At 41.4% G+C, this 20,322-nt stretch overlaps 1 protein-coding gene across 4 annotated transcripts in view; it reads left to right on the top strand.

Moving 5' to 3' along the window:
* GPAM (glycerol-3-phosphate acyltransferase, mitochondrial) overlaps nt 1–20,322 on the top strand; it is a 59,822-nt gene that overhangs the window by 6,826 nt on the left and 32,674 nt on the right. The window contains exons 1-2 of one of the 4 annotated variants that reach the window (XM_508037.9): nt 19,114–19,203; nt 19,978–20,075. The gene's annotated coding sequence lies outside the window, so the exon portion shown is untranslated. Of the gene's footprint in view, nt 1–19,113; nt 19,650–19,977; nt 20,076–20,322 lie in introns of those variants that run through there. The other 3 variants (XM_063781174.1, XM_016919320.4, XM_016919318.4) reach the window with 3 other exon arrangements.

Below are 20,322 nucleotides of genomic sequence, written 5' to 3'. Positions count from 1 at the left end.
CAGCCTGTAGCAGAGTGGCAGAGTCGATCTATTCAAATTCCATTCACTTCCCCAAGACACTTAGCTGGCTATTGCAGCCAAATCCTTAAATAGAAACTACTGTTTTCTTGGCGTCTCAGGCTCCTGTATGTTTAATGCCTCCAGTATCCACTTTCTGGGCCAGAGTCATGAAAATCTAAAGGGGAAACTATCCGTCTCAGAAAGCAGTTGCAATGGAAATAAAAGCCATTAGTACTCAGGGTTATCAGGATGTTTAATTTTTCATTGATATTTCAGGATAAAAGTTGATCTTCAGAGTGGTGTTAATTCAGGTCACCAGCTTCCACTTAGATGCAGCTTAGAGACTGCTGCAAAAGATGCCAGTACGTTGATTTATGGTAGCCGAATCTTGGGGGTTCTCTATCCGCGTGCTTCTGTTGGGGCATCTTGGGATCATTGGCTCTGCTGTGATTAAATGAAGTCCCCTGATGCATGTGGTTATCCTGACACTTGAGAAATGGTCCAGGGCACTGGAAGTCCCTCACAAGCTTGACAGATACAACAAAATGTCCACCAGGCAAGCCGAATCCCAAGAATATAAGTGGCAAAGTCCAAGTTCTTGGGCTGTAGTTGAATGTTCCTGTGTTAAACATTGTTTAAAATAAGCAGGTCATGCTAGGACCTCAATGCTTACATATTTAGCTGCAAGGAGCATTTTGCTTTACCCATGTTTGCAATGTTGCCTTCTCTCTGTGACAGCAAGTGCAAAAGAGACTCTCATGCTTGGGTTGAGTGCTTCCTGAGGTCAAAGATATATCTTGAGCATGATATTGGTGGACACCTTCTCCCTCTGCCTGTCTCTTGCTTGAGACCCAGCACATCTCCTGGCACATAGGAGGCCAAACATGGTTGTTGGTGACAATGATAATGTGAACAATATACATTTTAGAGAGAATGTTTCTGGCAGTTTCTACCATGACCTAATATGTCTACTTAATTATTATTTTAGCTTGCCTATTTCATTATTAAAATAAATTCATTTGGCTTGATCATTGTGTTTGGTTTACTTCCCTAAGAAAAGGAAGTTGAGGGAGCATGAAGCTGGTGGGCAGCAGGGCCTCTAAGGGGACACTGTGTTCCTTCGGAACCTGCGCTGGCTGCTTATGCAGGGGCAAGAACATTGTAGAAGATTTCAAGCAGTGTTTCTCATCAAGGCTCTGCCAGCTGTGTGGACCTATGCAAGTCTCTTTATCTCCCTGGGTTTGGGTGTCCTTATCTGTAGAATGTGTTAGGTTGGATCAGAATGGGTCAACCTTGGCCCTATAGGTGCTATATATCAGATAAGTCTTTTCGTGTGGGGACTGTCCCGTACATCATAGGAAGTTTAGCAGTGTCCTGTCTCTAAGCACTAGATGCCAGTGGTACCTCTCCCTTCATTTGTGACAACTAAATATATCTCCAGACATTTACAAATATCCCCTGTGGAGCAAAATCACCTCTGGTTGAGAACTACTGGATCAGATGATTTCTACCTGAGTTTGAGAAACCACATTAAGAGTTGTTAATGCATCCTGTTTTATTGAGCTTCTACTCTGTGCTAGGCACTGTATTAGGCTTTGTAGCTTGAATAGATATTCTATTGAGAAAGGGGCATCTACTTCATGGAAATCTGAATGAGAGCTGGATAAGCTGAATTATTTGCACAGGCGTGGAGGTAGAGTGAAGAAGATAGAATCCCTGTTTTGATTCTTACTAGCCATGTGAGCTTCATTTCCTCATCTGTAAAACATCAGATTTTCACACTGTTGTCAGAATCTAATGCCCAGTATATAGGAAAACAACAGATCATAGTAGACATGCAATAAATAAACTTCTCTCCCCAACCACCGAGGGAGTCAGATCTGTGAAAATCATTAGCTTTGCCAGTGTTGCTCTATCTTTACAACCTACTCTTCTTCCCCTACCCACTCCCAACCCTCTTCCCACTCAAGCCAGTGCTGATATATCATCTTAAAATCCCCAACTGTCTATTTCAAGAAGAGCCCCCAGATCTCTTGTGTCACCAGACGGTTGAAGTTGGGCCATCCTTGAAAGGGTTGTCTCTTCCTATCAAAAAAAAAAAAAAAAAAAACAAAGAAAAAATTCTGTAATAACCAGAGATTTGCAGACAGCATTGTTCTATCTGTGTGCTTGAGCAGGACAATGGCAATAGGAATTGAAGACAAGGGACCTTCTACCATGTGCATTAGCAGCATGCTCCTCCTGGAGGCACTGATTAGGCATGGGTTCTCAGTGTCTCAAGACCATGCTTTGGATATTGACAGCAGCTGCTGTGCCATCTCCTCCACGGAATACACCTTGGTGTTTGGTAGCCTGGCATAGAGAGAGGCCTCATGTCACAGTGAGAAGGAATTCAGGGTGAGGGAGTTTGAAGCTGTACCCTCCTCTCAGTGAGACACTGACTAGGGGCTCCAAGGAACGTGAAGACAGTGCAGTTCTTTAAAAAACAGACTCTGCCTCAAATCCCAGCTTTGCCACCTACTCCCTGTGTGACCTTGGGAAACTTAGTTCTTTTTCCTGAACCGCAGCATCATATCTGACAAGTCTGTAATCATAAGGGTCTTTCTCGAGTTGGACAGTTATGAGAATTAAATAACAGAGTGTATGGAGAGCGTGTGGCACAGTCCTGGTAAATACTAAGTGCTCACCAGAAATCCATTATTGTTAGTAATATGTATCATCTTAAATGGTAACTCTAAACACTAATGAATATAACATGTTAAACAGACAACAAAAGCAGAAGTTTGAGTGGGTGAAAAATTTGAGGTTGACTCATTCTGTTACTGACAAGAAAAAAGGCTTAGAAAGGGGCAGAGTGGGAAAGCCTTAGTAACTAGGACCTCAATGCTGGCTGTTGGCAGAGCTGGGGCAGATTGCCCCTCTCCAGAGTCCCCTTCAGATGCTGGTTCTCCCATGCTGGGGCTGCTTTTCTGCTCAAACATTTATGGCCCATGTTTAGAAAATTACACAAAAATTAAGGAGAATAAGGTGTTAGACCAGTGTGCTATTTGCAGAGGGAATCTTTTTTGGAGGCTTGTTTTTAGAGGGACACTTTCTTCAGGATAAGAGAGAAATGAATATTTTGTCTAATACTTTCCTAAATACCTAGGGCTACCCCAGAGAAGGGGGTTTCTATATTTCCATCTTAGCTAGATGAAACAGGAAGAGGAGACTGAGTGTTTCACTGCTTCTCTCTCCCTCCCCTCTGCTCCCCCTACCACAGTGCTGAGAGGAGGCCTGTCCTCTACACTCCAGCTCACACTAACCCATTGCTTACACACCGTCAAGCACCACTGAAACTACCTCCTTTGTCCATTGTTCTCCCACCTTCTCAAAGTTCAGCCCCTGACTCCCAGCCTAGACCCAAGGGATGACGAGTTGATATTTTGCTTCAATGCTGATATTCGGTCTTAAGAACCACTCTGAATTACTAAACAACAGAGCACAAATAATGTTCACCTTTCCAAATGAGATTTTAGATTTCTCTAGGCTGGCTCAGACCCATGATTCATATCTTGCCTTTTACCCCTGGCCAGTGACTCATAAGTTTGCTTGAGAAGGAAAGACTGAGGCGTCCAGGCTCCATGGTTGAAAGAAGAAGGGTTTTTAACAGAGTGGCTTGGTACTATTTTGGACATGCTTGAGATGAAAATTTATGTAGGTATTTTATGGTGTCAGCATGTAAAATTATGCATAACTACAATGCGAATGGAACCTTGCTTAAAATGTCATAGATTATTTGAATTAAACTCTACTGTAGTCTTAAGTGATGGTTATAATTCAGTCAAAAGGTTTGGAGTCATAATTCCTATTAGAACTCAATTTCCTATTTTGCCTTTTTAAACTTAACAGTTATCTACCTGCTGTCTTACTTATTAAAAGAGGGCTTACCATGAACATAGTACACATTTGAATGTTCTTCTTTTCCTCACCCCCTCATTTTTAAACCCCTTTCTAGAATAGCATATATAGAACAATGACTTAACGGAGAGATTGGTAACTATGGCTCCTGGGCCAAATACTGCTCACTATCTGTTTGATGAATAAAGTTTTATTGGCACACAGTCACATCGATTTTCTTATATACTGTCTAAGGCTGCTTTTATGCTACAAAAGGGTTGAGTAGTTGTGACCAGGACCATATAGCCCACAAAGCCTAAAATATTTACTATCTGGCCATTGATTTTTAAAAAAGTGCTGATTTTGACTTAGAGAATGAGTGTTGGAGTCAGATACATCTGGGTTCAAATCAAGTCTTGGTTCCTTGCTAGCTGTGACATTGGGAAAGTTGCATAAGCTCTCTGCAAAACCTAACCTGTACCATGGGAATGATAAATACCTATCTTGGAGGGCTGTTGTGCAAGTTAATTGAAAAACCTACAGCCTCGTGCCTGGCACAGAGTAAATGCTCAATAAATGGTAGCTATACTGATGATCTTTCATTCTTTTATCCAACAAATATATATTTGGTGCTTTTTCTATGATAGGCCTGGGGACTACGCAGTGACTAAAATGTAGAAAGTTCCTGCTCTTATGGAGCTCACATTCTAATGAGGAAGATAGACAATGGTCAAGAAAAAAAAATCAACAGGTTATTTTCAGAGAGGGTTAAGTGCTATAAATAAAATAAATAGGATGATATAGAAGAAAGTGACAAGGCAAGGGACAGAAAGTTGCTAGCCAAGTTAAAGTCTAAAAATAATAATGAATCAGCCATGCAAATGTCTGCAGAAGGAATGTCCTGGGAGAAGGGACCATAACCACACAGTCTCTGAGCCAGTGATGAGCTGGGGATGGTCCAGGAACAGAGAGATGACCTTGGGGACGAGGGTTGAGTAAGGCAAGGGAGAGTGATAGAGGACCAGGGAGGAGAGGTAGGCAGGGGCAAAACAATGTGAGAGCTTGTAGTTCCTGAAAAGATAATTGGCTCAGAGGCAGGGATGCAAGCTGAGACCATGAAAGAGCAGAAGTGTAAGTGGGACCTTGACCTTATTCTATGATATTTGTTCTAAGTATCATCATCCATCCTCTTTGGTCTCAGGCATTGGCCACTCTTGAACAGAGGAATGAGTAGGGTCCTCGTGAGTCCTGATCAAAGTGGCAGCTCTTGGCTGTGGCAAGCCCATCACACCCTACTTGGGTTCTTCTCCTCACACTGCCCCCTGATTCAGCAGACACATCTTCTGGCCAATGTCACTACCTCTTTAAAATAATTCCTTTTCAGAAGCTTTTACTGCTTCTCCAGGTAGAGCACTTAAGGTGAAAATCAGTTAATGTAATCTCAAAACTCTAATAAATGTCCAGCAACATAAGACCACCAGATAAGCATTTTGTCCCTAGGGTCACTCAGAATTCACAGCTCAGTTCCCATAATTAGCATTTCTTTTATGTCTGAATCATTGAACAGGTGTGGACAGCCCCATAACAATATTTTACCTGTTTAAGCTTTAAAAGAAGGCCTTAGATATAATCAGTTGCTCAAACTGCCTCCAGAGTTGCTAATAATAGCTACACAGTATTCCACAGTAGCAAAACACTATTGCATACTTGTGGCTCATTTAGAGGTAAAAGTATCCCTTCAGTTTGCTTACCTTTATCCATTTTGAATGACTCCTTCTCTTCCTCTGCTTGTTCTCTTCTTCATTCTCCTTCTTCATCTTCTTCACCATCAGCAAAACTTTTTATTGGAAGTACTTAGCTCACTAATAGTAATTAATATTTCCCTTACAAAGCCGGGCATGGTTGTTCATGCCTGTAATCCCAGCACTTTGGAAGGCCAAGGCAGGAGGATCCCTTGAGCCCAGGAGTTCGAGACCAGCCTGGGCAACATAGTGAGACACTGTCTCTACAAAAAATAAAAACAAAAATTAGCTGAGCCTGGTGGCATGCACCTGTGGTCCCAGCTACTCGAGAGGCTGAAGTGGGATGATAGCTTGAGATGGGGAAGTCAAGGCTGCAGTGAGCCAAGATTGTGCCACTGCACTCCAATCTGGGCAACAGTGAGACTCTGTCTCAAAAACGATCAACAGTATAGATGTTGAAGGAAAACTATTCTCTCTCTCTCTCTGGTGCATTTTGGCATGATACATTTTCAAATGTTTGGGCTGGCTGATGTGTATGGGGGTATTTGGCATGGTGCATTTGGCACGCTGCATTTTCAAATGCTCGGTCTGGCTGATGTGTATGGGATGTCTGGATGGGTAGCCAGTGCAGAAGTAGATGTGGGGCATCCAGGCAGTGAGTCGTTATGCCCCCCAGTGAAGATGGTGATATTTTGGATTAGGATAGTGCAGGTGAAGAGGGAGATAAGGGGGTGATGGGTTTAAAGCTATTTAGAAGGTAAAATTGTTTAAGAGTTAATGTTCTATTGGATGCAGGAAAAAGTCAAGAACTTCTAGGTTCTTGGCCTGCTGAGGAGATGGTATGAAGTGAGAATGAAGGAAGGACTTGAGCCAGCAAAACATGCCAAGAGAAAACATCTAGGTGGGTAGAAAGAAATGCAGGAGAGCACAAGGTTGTGAAAGCGGAGAGACTGCCTGGCTCTTTACACCCAGAGCTGGGACTTGCTCAGCAAGCCATCCCTACCCAATAATCTGCCGTCAGGTTATACAACAGTAGAAAGCTTGGAATGAGTCTGGGCTTGTCCATGTTAAAATCTAGTCCACATTAGGATCTCTTTTCCAGAAGACAGGACGCTTTATTTTCATATCATTCCAGCCAGTATCTCAGCTCCACAAACCATCTTGGACAGTATCTTTTAAGAACCAATGGTGATTTTTAGGGAAATGTTCTTAAGCAATACTTAGGAACAAAAGGTTTTCCTGAAAGACATAGTGTCCGCAGAGATGCAATTTTAAGCACAGCAAAGACAACCTTTTAAAATGTTATATAGTGTAGCCTGTCTTGTTAGAAGCACCTAAGTCTCTTCATTCTACATTACGACCTTTGGTTTATCTCAGTCCAACCAGAAGTGTCATTAATGTGGTTCGATTGTCATTAGAGCTGTTCACAAATGTTTAGTTATCCGGGACACATGGTAGGATTACACTTCTTTACCCAACAAACCGGATTAAGAGCCAGTGTACAGCTTACTACACTCTCTTTTCCAGCCTTGGCAAACACGAAGGCATGTATCAACATGGAACCTTCCTCAGCCTGGGTCCCTCAGTGACCATTATGAGCAGAGTCCCAGGATAACCTGCTGTTGACATGTAGCATAGGCAAGAAACAAACTCTGTTGTTTCAAGACTAAGACGTTTGTTACTGTATTATAACCTAGCGTATTCTGACTGATATAGTCACTCTCCCTAGAACAAAGTAACTTTAAGGGTTCATATGAGTTTCAAAAATTTAGGACAAATTTTGTGAGGATCCAAGCTCAAAGGAATAGCATTTCCTCTTTTGTCCCAAAAGTATCTGCAAGAAGTATGTTTTTCGAGCATAAGATCTTCGCAGCCTAGCCCTGAGATGAGGACGACCAAAAAACTAGAGCCAGTTCCAAAGCAAATCCTAAAAACAATTATCATAATGTTTTCAGACCTGGGATCTGCTAGCGCAGCTCTAACTACCATGTTCTTGCCTAGGCTAGCTGAATAATATATCCCTTGTATGTTTGGGCTTTAGTATCAGGTAGACGCTGAATTCAAAGTGTGTTTCTGCCACTTTACAGATTCTGACCTCTTCTGGTGCCTCAGTTTCCCCATCTGAAAAATGGGAGTAATAATAGTTTCTAACCCGTGGGGCTATTGAGAGGACGGGCCCATCATCTGCCTGTTTGCCCTTGGATCTATTCCCCATCCTTCCCTGCTCTACTCTAGATCTTAGGACAATGCCCCCTTGCAAACTTATTCCTCAGGCTTCCTTGAAGCTTGGGTCAGCCCCAGTTGGCAGAGAGAGGATAAAAGTCATGGTATCTCCCTGTTTCTCACGTGGCACCTCCAGCGGCGGTGGCTCCATGGTTTTGGCTCCTCCTGGTCAGGACCCCCTCCTTGGTCCCAGTTGTAGCCTATGAGGTGATGGCTCTTGGCTCTGTCAACACCTGTCTTTGCCACTCCAGCCTGAGGGAGGGTAGTGATCTCGTGTTGCTGCTGATCTCTGGGCCTCACCCTTCTCCTTTTGTCTTCTCTGCTCTTCCAAGACCTTTCTAAGTAGTTTTCTGTATTAAAGTCTCACTAGCGAGCTGTCTGGAAGGGGTTCTGTTTTTCTGATGGCGCCATGACTGACACAGGTGATTATTTGAGAAAATGCCTCTAAAGTACTTAGAATAGTGCTTGGCACATAGAAATTGCTCAATAAAGGGTAGCTAACAAAACCTACTTACTTTCTTCCTTACCTAGATTCTCTGCTGCCAATTTAACCCAGGCGGGCAGGCCCCTGCATACAACATAGCTCCTGAATCATTGCCCACTTCTTCTCTTCCTGGTTGACCAAGTCCATAGACATGGGCTTCTATTTTGATTCACCCTTCTCTAATCTTACAAGGTAAAGGGTATTCACATACCTCCATGACACTTATGACACATGTCAGAATTTTATTTTGAATTTTCCAAACTTTTTACTATGGCTTAAAAAGACCTGGTCGGCCTGTGTTCCCAATTCCTCCCTCTGCCATTTTCCCACTTACCCACTCCAGCCACACTGGCCTTGGTTCAGTTCTCACTCTCTGCCAAGTTCTGCCCTCCCTCTGGGCTTTGGCGTTGCTCTTCCCTCTTCTTGGAGAAGTCTGCTCTGGACTCCTGTCTTGGCCAGGCCCTGCTCACACCCTGGCCTCAGTGTAGCTGCTCTCCCCTTTTAGAAGTCCTCCCTGACCACCTTATGCAATATCGGCCGCCTCTGTTCTTCTCTGGGACAGATGCTGTTTGGATTCTTTATTGCACTTAAAAAAAATTTCATTGTGATTTTAAGTTTGTTTATCTTTCTTCCTACTGTCTCCATCCCTACATACCATATGGCATTAGACCATGAATTCCACAAGGGTAGGATCTGTGTGTAACTTCTTCATCTCTGTGTCTTCAGCACTTAGCAGGATGCCTGCTGCAAAAAAGGCTCTCAGTCAGTGTGTTATGAATGAATGGATAAACGAATGAATACTGTATTACTCTGTCTTTAAATAGCTTATGTCAAAGTTCTCTTGAAGGCCAATAGTGATAATTTGGGGCATTCCACCCTCCTACCCCTTACCCTGTTGCTTGTGTTGTGCGGAAGCCAAGCAGAGGCCCTGGGTCGGCTCAGGCTGGTCCCCTTCCTCATTGCACCTTGCCTGGGCTCTACGTGGTACTCAAAGTTCCATTCCTTTCATGACATACTCCACCACTGGGACCTTCGCTGCGGTTTCTAAGGTGCTGGACTGTCATTCTTCACAGTCCCCCCATCTTCACCCTTTTTTGAAGCCCTGCCACCTCCAAGGTTCTGCATCTGAAGGATCTCAGAGCTGAGCCACCATCAGACCCCTGAGTCCTGTCCCTTCTCAATGCCGAGCCATTCTGGCCTCCACTCTTTTCTTGGACAATCTCTCCTCCCACAATCCAGCTTGAGTCCATGAGAAAACAAAGGCCCATTTAGAATTTGTCTTCTTGGATACCAGCCCCAGTTGAGCAGCTTCTCATTTTTTTGCTTTTGATCACAAAAAGGCAGTTAGTTGCAATTACTTAGCCTACTTCCAGGTCTTAGGAAACCTCAGGATTTAAACCACAGAGCCTGGCTATGCTCCTGGGAGAAAGGAAAAATACCTTTTATTCCCTAAGAACAAGCAAACAGTAGTTAAAAATTAAGAGACATTCAAGCTAATTTCTTAACTACACTGCTCTGCTAGTTATCCCATGCAGGGCCCCAGTTTCCCTCTAGAATTGGTTGGTGCCCTGCCCAGTGGCACAGCTAGTGGCTAGAAGCGTGAAATACTACCTAGTTCCCACCGTGCTTTCTTCCTGGGGAGTTGAACCTTGTCATGTACCCTATCTGGTGGGAGATGGCAAGAGAGATCTCCCAGAAGCCTGGCTGCTTACTGCCTGGCTCCACTGTATTTGATGACCATCTTGAGAGACTGCTGCTCTAACCTGCCTCATCACAAAGACACTTTCCATTCTAGGCTGTCTGAGTTGGACCTGGGCTTGGTGCATTCTTTGAACACTATGTCTTGTTATAACTAACTTCAGTGTCCAGGAAAATGTGCTTGTCTTCCCGTCTGATTGGCTCTGCCCTCCTCACTCTCCCTCCTAGAATGAGGTCCCAGCATGCCTTATGCTTGAGCCCAGGAAGTTTACGTTATTATAAGCTGTGATGTTTGGCCACAGTTCAGTCTTCTTTAAGACTTGGAAGCAAGTGTGTATGTAAGAAGAAATATCACAAATATTTTAGCTTGGGAGCAATCGCTTGGGACTAAGGAAATAGTTGTCTGTGTCTGTAGTGCGGGCCCACTTTTCTTGGTGTAGCATTTTGGAAGATTCTGCCTTCTCTAAAAGAAGGAAGAATATTCATTATTTGCTTCTCTGAATTATTCAGTTCTGAATTATGATTTCATAAACCAATATATATGTGATGGGTAACGCAATTAGCAGTCCAAGTGTGGGGTGCCGTTATAGACATTTCCAGCCAGCACTACGCTATTCCAGTCATCCTCTAACGTCTCTTATTTGAAGCTGAGTCTATTGATTGTTTCCTGATGAAGCAGGTTTCAGTCAAAATGAAGTCCTTATTATGCCATAAATGTGGTAAAAGTAAGTCAGAGGGGTTTCTTTCTCTTCTGGCCTAAGACCCTTTCTTTTTTTTTTTCTTTCTTTCTTTCTTTCTTTTTTTTTTTGAGATGGAGTCTCACTCTGTTGCCCAGGCTGGGGTGCAGTGGCACAATCTTGGCTCACTCTCTGGCTCCTGGGTTCAAGTGATTCTCTTGCCTCAGCCTCCCGAGCAGCTGGTATTACAAGCACACGCCACCAAGCCCAGCTAATTTTTTGTATTTTTAGTAGAGACGGGGTTCCACCATGTTGACTAGGATGGTCTTTATCTCTAGACCTTGTGAAAGACCCTTTCTTAAAGGCAGAATCTAAGGTCACCTTCACTGCCACCCCTCAGCATGTGATACACTGGTAGGGACTATTTCTGGATATTTTCTCTCTCTTATTATTTTTTTTAGAATGTTTGAGTCATTCTGGCAATGAGATCCAGGCTCATATATGATTAGAAATATATTTATTTATTTGCAGCTATTTAATTGTGCATATTTTATTTTATCCAATGAAATCTTGAATTTCTAAAAACAGGGACTAGAGTGTATCCTCCTCACAGAATATAGGTAGGCAGTAAAAAAGTTTTTGATTAATTGTTTAAATAAACTGGGCTTGGGATGTGTTGCAATAGGGGTCTAAGCTGCCCATTTCATTAAAATGAACCTACATGGTGACAGTCAGGAATGTTACCCGAGAGTAACAGAAGACAACATTGTAATGGCTTACACAGGTAGAGGTTTGGCAAAATCCAGAGGTGTGTGATTCGTGGTGTTGGGTTTGGATATTGAATTACATAGCAAATGGGAGAAAAACGGAAAAGGAAGCGGTGCCAGCTGTGTCCTCTTTTACTAGGAAAGAAAAACTTCTTCAGGAACCCTCAGTTTGCCTTGCTCTCAGTTCACATTGCCCAGAACTGGGTCATGTGACCATCTTGGCTAGAAGGATAGTTGCAGTATTAGGGAACAAGATTATCATAATTGGCTTAGATACCTTGATTCATTCTTTTCTCAGAGCTAGGCAAGAGATCACCCTGAATATAATCAGAGAGTAGAAATACGTCTTGAACAGGTAGGTCTCAGTGAGTGCCCCAGATCAGCTGGAAGTAGGGAAGTGAATTCTGGAAGCCACAAGTCAATGAACTTGATGCTGATTTTTGAAACTTTTTGAAACAATGATTAAACAGGAGTAGTGTAAATATTCTAGACTATAAGCTTGAAGGGAGGAAGTGTGGTGCTGTCCTGTTCAATGCTGTATCTACAATAGGTTGGGTGGCGTGAAGTAGATATTCTATAAATATATACTGAATAAATAAATAAACAAAAGCAGCCCAAAGAAAAGTAGGTCATAATGAGAAGAGCATGAATCCAGTAAGAATAATTCATGCCAAACTACTTCCTTTAAAAGTTCTTGATAGAACAATCATTATATTTTATATAAGGGAATTTAATAGATACTTTATCATTAGATTTTTGCAAGTCAGTTAACAATGTCCTTACAATATTCTTGTAGAGCACTGCTATTATACATAGGTAGACCTGCAGCTACTTGAACAAATGCACCCAGGGAAGTTTGGTCAACGAATCTGGATCAGTCTGAAAGGCAGCCTCTGAACAGGGACTATTAGGAAGGCAGCATGAATTATTGTCAAGAATATGAGGTTTAGTATGAGAAAGGCCTAGGTTCAAATCCCTTCTGTGCTGCTTTGTGTCTGGTTGATTTGGGCAATTTATTTAATTACTCTGAGCCCATTTTTCTTATCTGTAAATTAAGGATCATAATATCTTGCAGCATCATCATGAGAATCAGCCATGTTAAAATGTAGCAGGTATACTGGTCAATATGTAGGATGGCAGAACAAAGATTTTAAAATACCTCGAACATCTGGAAAATGGCAAAACAAAACAAAATGCAATGTACACAGGGGTACATGTGCATTACTTTCACAAACACAGGGTGTGTGCCATTTTCATAATTGGCTTAGGTATCACAATTCATTATGTTTTCAGAGTTGGCCAGGAGATTGTCCTGAACAAAAACATAGAGAGGGAAACAGAGAGGGAATAGCTTCTCTGCTGGTACAATGGGTGGGACCAGCTTTTTATAGGATCTAATCAGACTCACCTTATGAAGACAGGAAATCTAACATCTGGTACACCACCCTGAAAACAAAAGGCAACTAGCTTGGGTAATGAAAGGCTGTATTACTGTGTATATAGAATTTGTAGTGCTGTCACTCTTCTTGTTCCTAATATCAATAATGTGTGTCCTCCTCTTTTTTCCTTATGAATCTGGCCAGAGGTTCATTAACTCTATTGATTTTCTCAAAAAATTAACTTTCAGTTTCAATTGTTTTTTATTTTCCTACTTAAAAATTTTTCTGCTTTCGTTGATATCTGCCCTTTATTATTTTCTGTTTTTGTTTTGCTTATTTTGGGTTTAATTTATACTTTTTTCTTAAGGCTGAATCTGAGATAAATAATTTGAGATCTTTCTTTTTTTCTAGTATAGGTGTTTTAGTGCCATAAATTTCTAAGTACTGTTTTAGCTGCATTCCTCAAAGTATGATATATTGTGTTTTCATTATCATTTAGTTCAAGGTACTTACAAATTTTCATTTTTATTTCTTTTTTACAGCATGATTTTTTAAAAGTATGTGAGTTTCCAAATAGTTAAGGATTTTCCAAATACCTTTAAGTTAGTGGTTTCTAATTTCTACCGTGCTCAGAGTATATGTTTTATGATTTGGATCCTTATATGTGCATCAAGACTTGTTTTATGACCCAGAATATGACCTATCTTGGTGGATGTTCTGTGCACACTTGAATGTTTATTCTCCTGTTATTGGGTGGCATGTTCTATAAATGTCAATTAGATCAAGTTGGGTTGATAGTATTGTACAAGCCTTTTACATCCTTATTAATTTTTTACCCACAGTTCTATTAGTTATTGGGGGAGGGGTATTGAAATGGCTGACTACAATTGTAGATTTTTAAAATTTCTTCTTGCAATTCGATTAGTTTTTGATTTATATGTTTTGAAGTGCTGTATTAGAGGAATAAATATGTAGAATCAGTTTGTCCTCATTATGAATTGACCCTTTTATCATTATAAAATGATCCTCTATATTTCTGATAATATTCTTTGTATTGAAATTATGATATTAATATACCCGCCTATATTTCTTTTGATTAGCATTAGTATAGCATACTGTTTTCTAACCTTTTACTTTTACTTGTCTTAATATTTAAAGTGAGTTTTTAAATAGGTGGCGTATCATTGGATTTTCATTTTCTTTCCAATCTGACAATATCTGCCTTTTAATTAGGGTGATTACTTATATGAGCTTAAATCTATCATCTTGCCATGTATTTTCTCTTTATTCTATCTATTCTTTCTTTTCTCCCCCATCATTTACTGCCTTCTTTTGAATTCATTAAACATTTTAAAAATTCAACTTAAGCTTCTTTGTTGATGTGTTAACAATAACTCTTAGTTTTGCTTTCATAGTAGTTGCTTTAGGAGTTAAAGTATACATTTTTAACTTATTACAGTTTACCTTCAAGTATATTATACCGCTTGGTGCGTAAGATAAGAATCTTACAACAGAATACTTCTCCCTTCCTGGACTTTGTGCTGTTGTCATCATACATTTTATTTGTACATGTTATAAACCCCACAAAATATTGTTTTTGTTTGTGCATTAAGCAATCATGTTTTAAAAGAGTTTTAATGGCTGACATAGTGGCTCACTCTTATAATCCCAGCACTTTGGGATGTCAAGGCAGGCGCATCACTTGAGGTCAGGAGATCGAGACCGGCCTGGGCAATATGGTGAAACCCCAACTCTACTAAACATACAGAAAAAAATTAGCTGGGCGTTGTGGCGGATGCCTGTAATCCCAGCGACTCGGGAGGCTAAGGCATGAAAATTGCTTGAACCTGTGAGGAGGAGGTTTCAGTGAGCTGAGATCACGCCACTGCACCACTGCACTCCAGCCTGGGTGACAGAGCGAGATTCCGTTTCAAAAATAAAATAAAATAAATTAAAATAAAAGGGTTTAAAAAATAAGAACAATTATTTACCTACGTATTTGTGGTTTCTTAAGCTCTTAATTCCTTTGCATAGATTCAGAATTCCATCTGACAGCATTTTTTTTTTTTTTGCCTGAAAGACTTTCTTTAACATTGCTTATAGAACGGTCCTGCTGGTGATGAATTCTTTCGGCAATTCGATGTCAAAATATGTTTTTATTTTATTTTTTTGATATATAAAAATATATAAAATGTACATACTATATATTAATATAAAAAGAACTCTTGATTGATAGGTTCTTCATTCAGTACTTCAGATGCTGCTCCACCATCTTCTGGTTTGCATTTTTCTGATGCAAAATCTGCTGTCATTCTTATCTTTGTTCCTCTGTACAGTAATGTCTTTTTTTTTTCTCTCTGATAGCTTTTAAGATTTTCTCTTTATCAGTGGCTTTAGGCATTTTGATTTTGTGATGTTTCTTGGTATGGTTTTCTTCATGTTTCTACTGAGTTTGTTGAGCTTTTTGGGTTTATAAGTTTATAGTTTTGGTCAAATTTGGAAAGTTTTCATCAATTATTCTTTCAAATACTTTTTTCTGTCCTCCCTAATCTATTCTCACCTCATAGTTCTCATTTTCTTCAGGGACTACAATTGCATGTATACTAGGCTCACTGATACTCTACTTTTACTTTCAGTATTTTTCTTCCCTTAGTGTTTCATTTTGGATAGTTTCTATCACAATGCTTTCAAGTTTTTGTTTGTTTGTTTGTTTTTGTTTTTGAGACAGAGTCTCGCTCTGTCACCCAAGCTGGAGTGCAGTGGCACGATCTTGGCTCACTGCAAGCTCTGCCTCCTGGGTTCACGCCATTCTCCTGCCTCAGCCTCTCATCAGGTTTTTTACTGTTTCTTTTTTAGTAATGTCTAACCTATTAATCCTGTGTGTGTGTGTGTGTGTGTCTGTGTGTGTGTGTTAGGGTGTTAAAAATCTCAGATGTGGTTTTATTATCTCCTAGATGTTTGGTTTGTGTCTTTTTTTTTTTTTTTAAAGATTTTTCACATCTCTACTTCCCATGCTCAGTTTATTTTTTCTACTTGTTGAAAACATTGAATACAGTCATAATTACTTTCTTAATGTCCTTGTTCTCTTATTTTATCATCTCTGTCATTTCTGGGATGATTTCAATTGGTTGATTTTTTTTTCTCATTTCCTGCTTCTTTTTGCATGCCTGATAATTCTGTTTGGATTCCAGATGTTGCAAATTTTACCTTGTTAGGTGTTGGTTATTTTTAATTTCCTGTAAATATTCTTGTGCTTTGCTCTGGGACACTTTGTTCTCAAAAACGGTTTAATCCTTTGGTGGCTGGCTTTTAAGATTTCTAAGATAGGATCAGAGTAGCTTTTACATTAGGGCTAATTTTGCCCCACTACTGAAGCAAAACCATTTGAGTTGTGAATTATGAGGTTTTCCAGTCGGGGTGCCAGGATCAGGCACTATTTCTGGTCCTGTATAATCACTGGGTATCTTTCTACTCTGCCTTGTGGGAGCAGAATTAATTTCCTACCCTGTGCAAGCTTTAGTAATTGCTCTCTCTTTTCTTCATACATGATTATTTCCTGCCCTTAGGTAGCTTCCTCACACACATGCTCTAATCAGCGGAAGACTGGAGTGAGATCTGTTGTAGATCTCCACAGCTCCTTTCTCTGTGTAGCTTTCTCTTTTCTGATATACAACTCACAGTTTCAGCTGCTTTGGCCTCCCTGCTCTCCCAGTTCTATCTCTTCAACTCAGGGAGTCTGCCTAGCTCTTTTTGGCTGCTCCCTCTAGTTAGTAAATCAAGGCAATCATAGGACTCACCTCATTTGTTTTCCCTCCTCAAGGACCACTGTCCAGCACAACGTTTAAAAGCCATTGTCTTATAAATGCCTGTTTGTTTTTGTTTTTAGTTGTTTTAGGCAGGAGAGTAAATTCAGTCCTGTTGCTCCATCTTAGCTGGCTAGACTGGATTGCTATAAATTACTGTGGCTCTCTTCATAAAACAGATTGCCAAGGGTGTCACCTATTTCCAAAACAATTCTTAAGTAACACAAAACACCTGACATTGCAATGTACATCGGCTCCACAGTAACAACTGTGCAACAGGCATTACTGAAGAGTTGCCTACAAATGAATCTTATGTAAGATGATCCACTTTTCCCTTTGGCTTACATTTCAAAACTCCTGTGGTATTCTCTCTAGTGAATTTGTTGTTACTTTCTCTTTAGTAGTGACTTCAAACCCTAAGACTTTCCCTTATTTTCTCCCCTCTTTCTTTTTTTCCTTGTCATGGGCCAATAACCTGTACACAAAATTTCATAATGTTTTGGGATTAAAATTCTAGTCAACATAAAGTGCTTGAGTATTTAAGTGTGTGCTTATTGCTAAGATTATGTGTGTGGGTTGAACAAAGACAGGGTCTTTGACCTCAAGAAGCTCAAAATCTTCTTAAAAATATGAATATCAACTCCCATTGTTTTTGATTGTTTCAAAAGAGGAGAACATTTGCATTTTGGGGTGGATTTATACACAGAGGTACAAGAAAGTTCAAGATTTATACACAGAGGCATGAAAAATTCAAGAGAAGGATTTTTTTTTTTTAATTGTTCCTTAGCCCCAATAAGTACTGAGTGAGTACTTACTATAAAACAAGAGACTTTGGTGTTAACTAAGAGACTGAGGCAAGTCACTGACATAATGTGTTTGTAATCGTCTGGAAGACTTGAAAAGAAATTGAGAAAGATCCAAGGTGTGGTATTGTATTACATATTTGAGATATCACAGGAGAGTGTGGTTATTGAGGGCTGGAGAGATTAGGGGAGGCCTGAAGAACTAGTTCAGGAAGGAACGGTAGAGTTTCAGGGAGAACAGTATGAGCAGAATTAAGAGGATGAGTGCCCATGGCTTGTCTAAGAACAATCAGAGAGGAAGTAAAAGGCTTCTGCTGGAGAAGAGGGAATAGCAGAGGCCTCTCTGTGGAGGCCTTATTATGTTCCAGGCTCAGGCATTTGTCCTGTGGGGGGCTGTAGATGATTTTTTTCCTGGTGGATATGCACGAAGATTTGTATTGAATAGGGGATTAGGATTAGTGAGTGTAGGAGGGACAAGGACTGGCGGCAGAGGCTTGAGGGAAGGGCATATGCCTTAATCATCTTTGTATTCACAGATTCTAGTTCATACTTAATGTTTGTTGCTTGAGTGCATGTAAAAGTTTATTTATTATAATTATTTTTTGAGACAGGATCTCGTTGTTGCCCAGGCTGGAGTGCAGTGGTGTAATTTTGGCTCACTGCAACCCCCTGCCTACCAGACTCCAGCAATCCTCCCACCTCAGCCTCTTGAACAGCTGGGAGTATAGATGTGTGCCACCACCCCCCGGATAAAAAAGATTATCTTTTTCTTTCTAAATTGCTAATGCTCTTGATAATCATTGGCCTTGTCAATGGCATAACAGGTATTGTGAAAGAACTTCATGGTCAGTGTTATTTTGTTCCAAGGGCTAAAGGTAGGCCAACTTGAACTCAGACTACTTCAAGTCATTTTTTTAAAAAATTATATTTTAAACTAACTAAATAGTTGCATATATTTAGGGGGTACAAATCGATGTTATGACTTATGAATACAATGTGGAATAACTGAATCAAGCTAATTGACATATCCACCTCAAATACTTCTCAGTTTTCATGGTGAGAACTTTTGAAATGTACTCTTAGCGATTTTGAACTGTATAATACATTATTATTTACTATATTCACCATGCTGTGTAACATATAGTCCGAAGGGGGAAAAAAGCCCTTATTTCTCCTAACTGAGGCTTTTTATCCTACAAGCCTTATTTGCTTCTTTTCATATCTCATTCTCCTCCTTAAAGGAAAAGGCACTCAGCCACTTTGGTAGAAATTACACAACACGGCCATTTGCAATCCCTGCCTCTCCCATTCGTAGTAAATCCTACATAGTCTTACAGATCTCATAAAAAGTCAGACCACACACATAACCTGATAGCCCACGCGGACGTTCCCAACAGAGCCTGGAAGAGGGACAAGCTCCCGGATAAGCTGAATTTACACAAAGCAGAATGAGGTACCCACACACACTCACACACGCATGGCCTAGGCAGGGTAACCATCTGTCCAGGCGCTCACACACTATCTTTAGCCACACACAGGCACGCACACTCGAGTACACACATTCCACCCTCGGATCCACTCACGCTCCACGAGGCTCGCAGGCCGGGCCCCGCCCCCGGCGCTGGCTCGCCGGCCCCCCTGCGTCAATCCCATGCGCCGGTTGCGTCATCAGGGTGCGCCATTGCAGCTGGCATTGGCCGGGACTGGAAGTGCGGGCTGCTGTAGCAGCCGAAGCTGGAGCTGCTAGGGTGCGAACTGCCAGGGCAGGTGTGGGCTGCGGGAGGCTGCTCGGGCCGGGAGCGCCGGGACAAGTGCATGGAGCTGGTGCGACTCCTGCAAGTTGCTGGGGCAGTCGTGTCCCCTATTCCCTGACACGCGAGCTCCGGTCTTCTCCCTGAGAAATGGGTCGGGCTCGTGCAGGGGTGGGGATCAGGATTCATCTCTCCTGGGGGGACTGGGCTGGGGCATGGGTTCCCCTGGGTTGGAAGGAGTCCTTATGGACTCAGTCCCCTAAGCATCTGCACGCGCGGAGGCGCCGCCAGCCAGCCCTCCTGGGTCCCTAGGGGACATTGAGGCAGCAAGGGGTACTCTGAGAGCAGCCGGTATGCTGGAGATAATTAATGACAGCGTTACCATTGATTGGACTGAGCGCTCCCTTTGTGTATATTATTCCGTCCTCTCAGCAACCCAGGAGGTAAGAGCTATCATTCTGCCCATTTTCCAGATGGGAAAACTAAGGCATAGAAGTTAACCAACTTATGGTAATAAAAAATCACACAGATGGTAAGCAGTGGAAGATTTAAACCTCAGAGCTGGTCTTCCAGCCTCTGTCCTTTTCAGATCCTCTAGTCAGCTTCCCTCAGCGCATGCTGCTGGCTGGTGCCTCTGGGATATTGCTTCTTTATTACTCCTTGACCTAGAGCGAACTGTGCGGAGTGAGGAAGTGCAAAACGTGGACCTCCTGCTGGCACAAACGAGCCTCTTTGTCCTCTCCTCATCCCCTCTTCACTTCATTTTCTCAGGCAGCAGCGGCTCCCCTGTTGTATGGACATTCTGCACCCGAAACTGATAGCTGAGTCCTGAAGTTTTATGTTATGAAACAGAAGAACTTTCATCCCAGGTGCATTGGTTTATTCTCTCCCCTAGCCTGTTATGTTAGATTGTACTTATGTTAAATTTTTAAGGACATAGGTGGTTATGCCGAGAATAACAGTGACTGTAGCAAACCCATGTGGGGATTGTAAAGAAATTGGAATATGCCTTCCAAAGGAACACTGTTAATCTAGACATGACCTTTCAGGATTTTAAAGGAATAATTTTAGGCCAGGTGAGAAACAGCCAAAAGCAAAAATAATATGAGGCTAGAG

Source organism: Pan troglodytes, chromosome 8 (genome assembly GCF_028858775.2).
Source record: "Pan troglodytes isolate AG18354 chromosome 8, NHGRI_mPanTro3-v2.0_pri, whole genome shotgun sequence".
In the NCBI taxonomy this organism is placed as follows: Eukaryota; Metazoa; Chordata; class Mammalia; order Primates; family Hominidae; genus Pan; species Pan troglodytes.
Note: the sequence above shows the minus strand (reverse complement) of the source record. Positions and strands in the feature narration are given on the sequence as shown.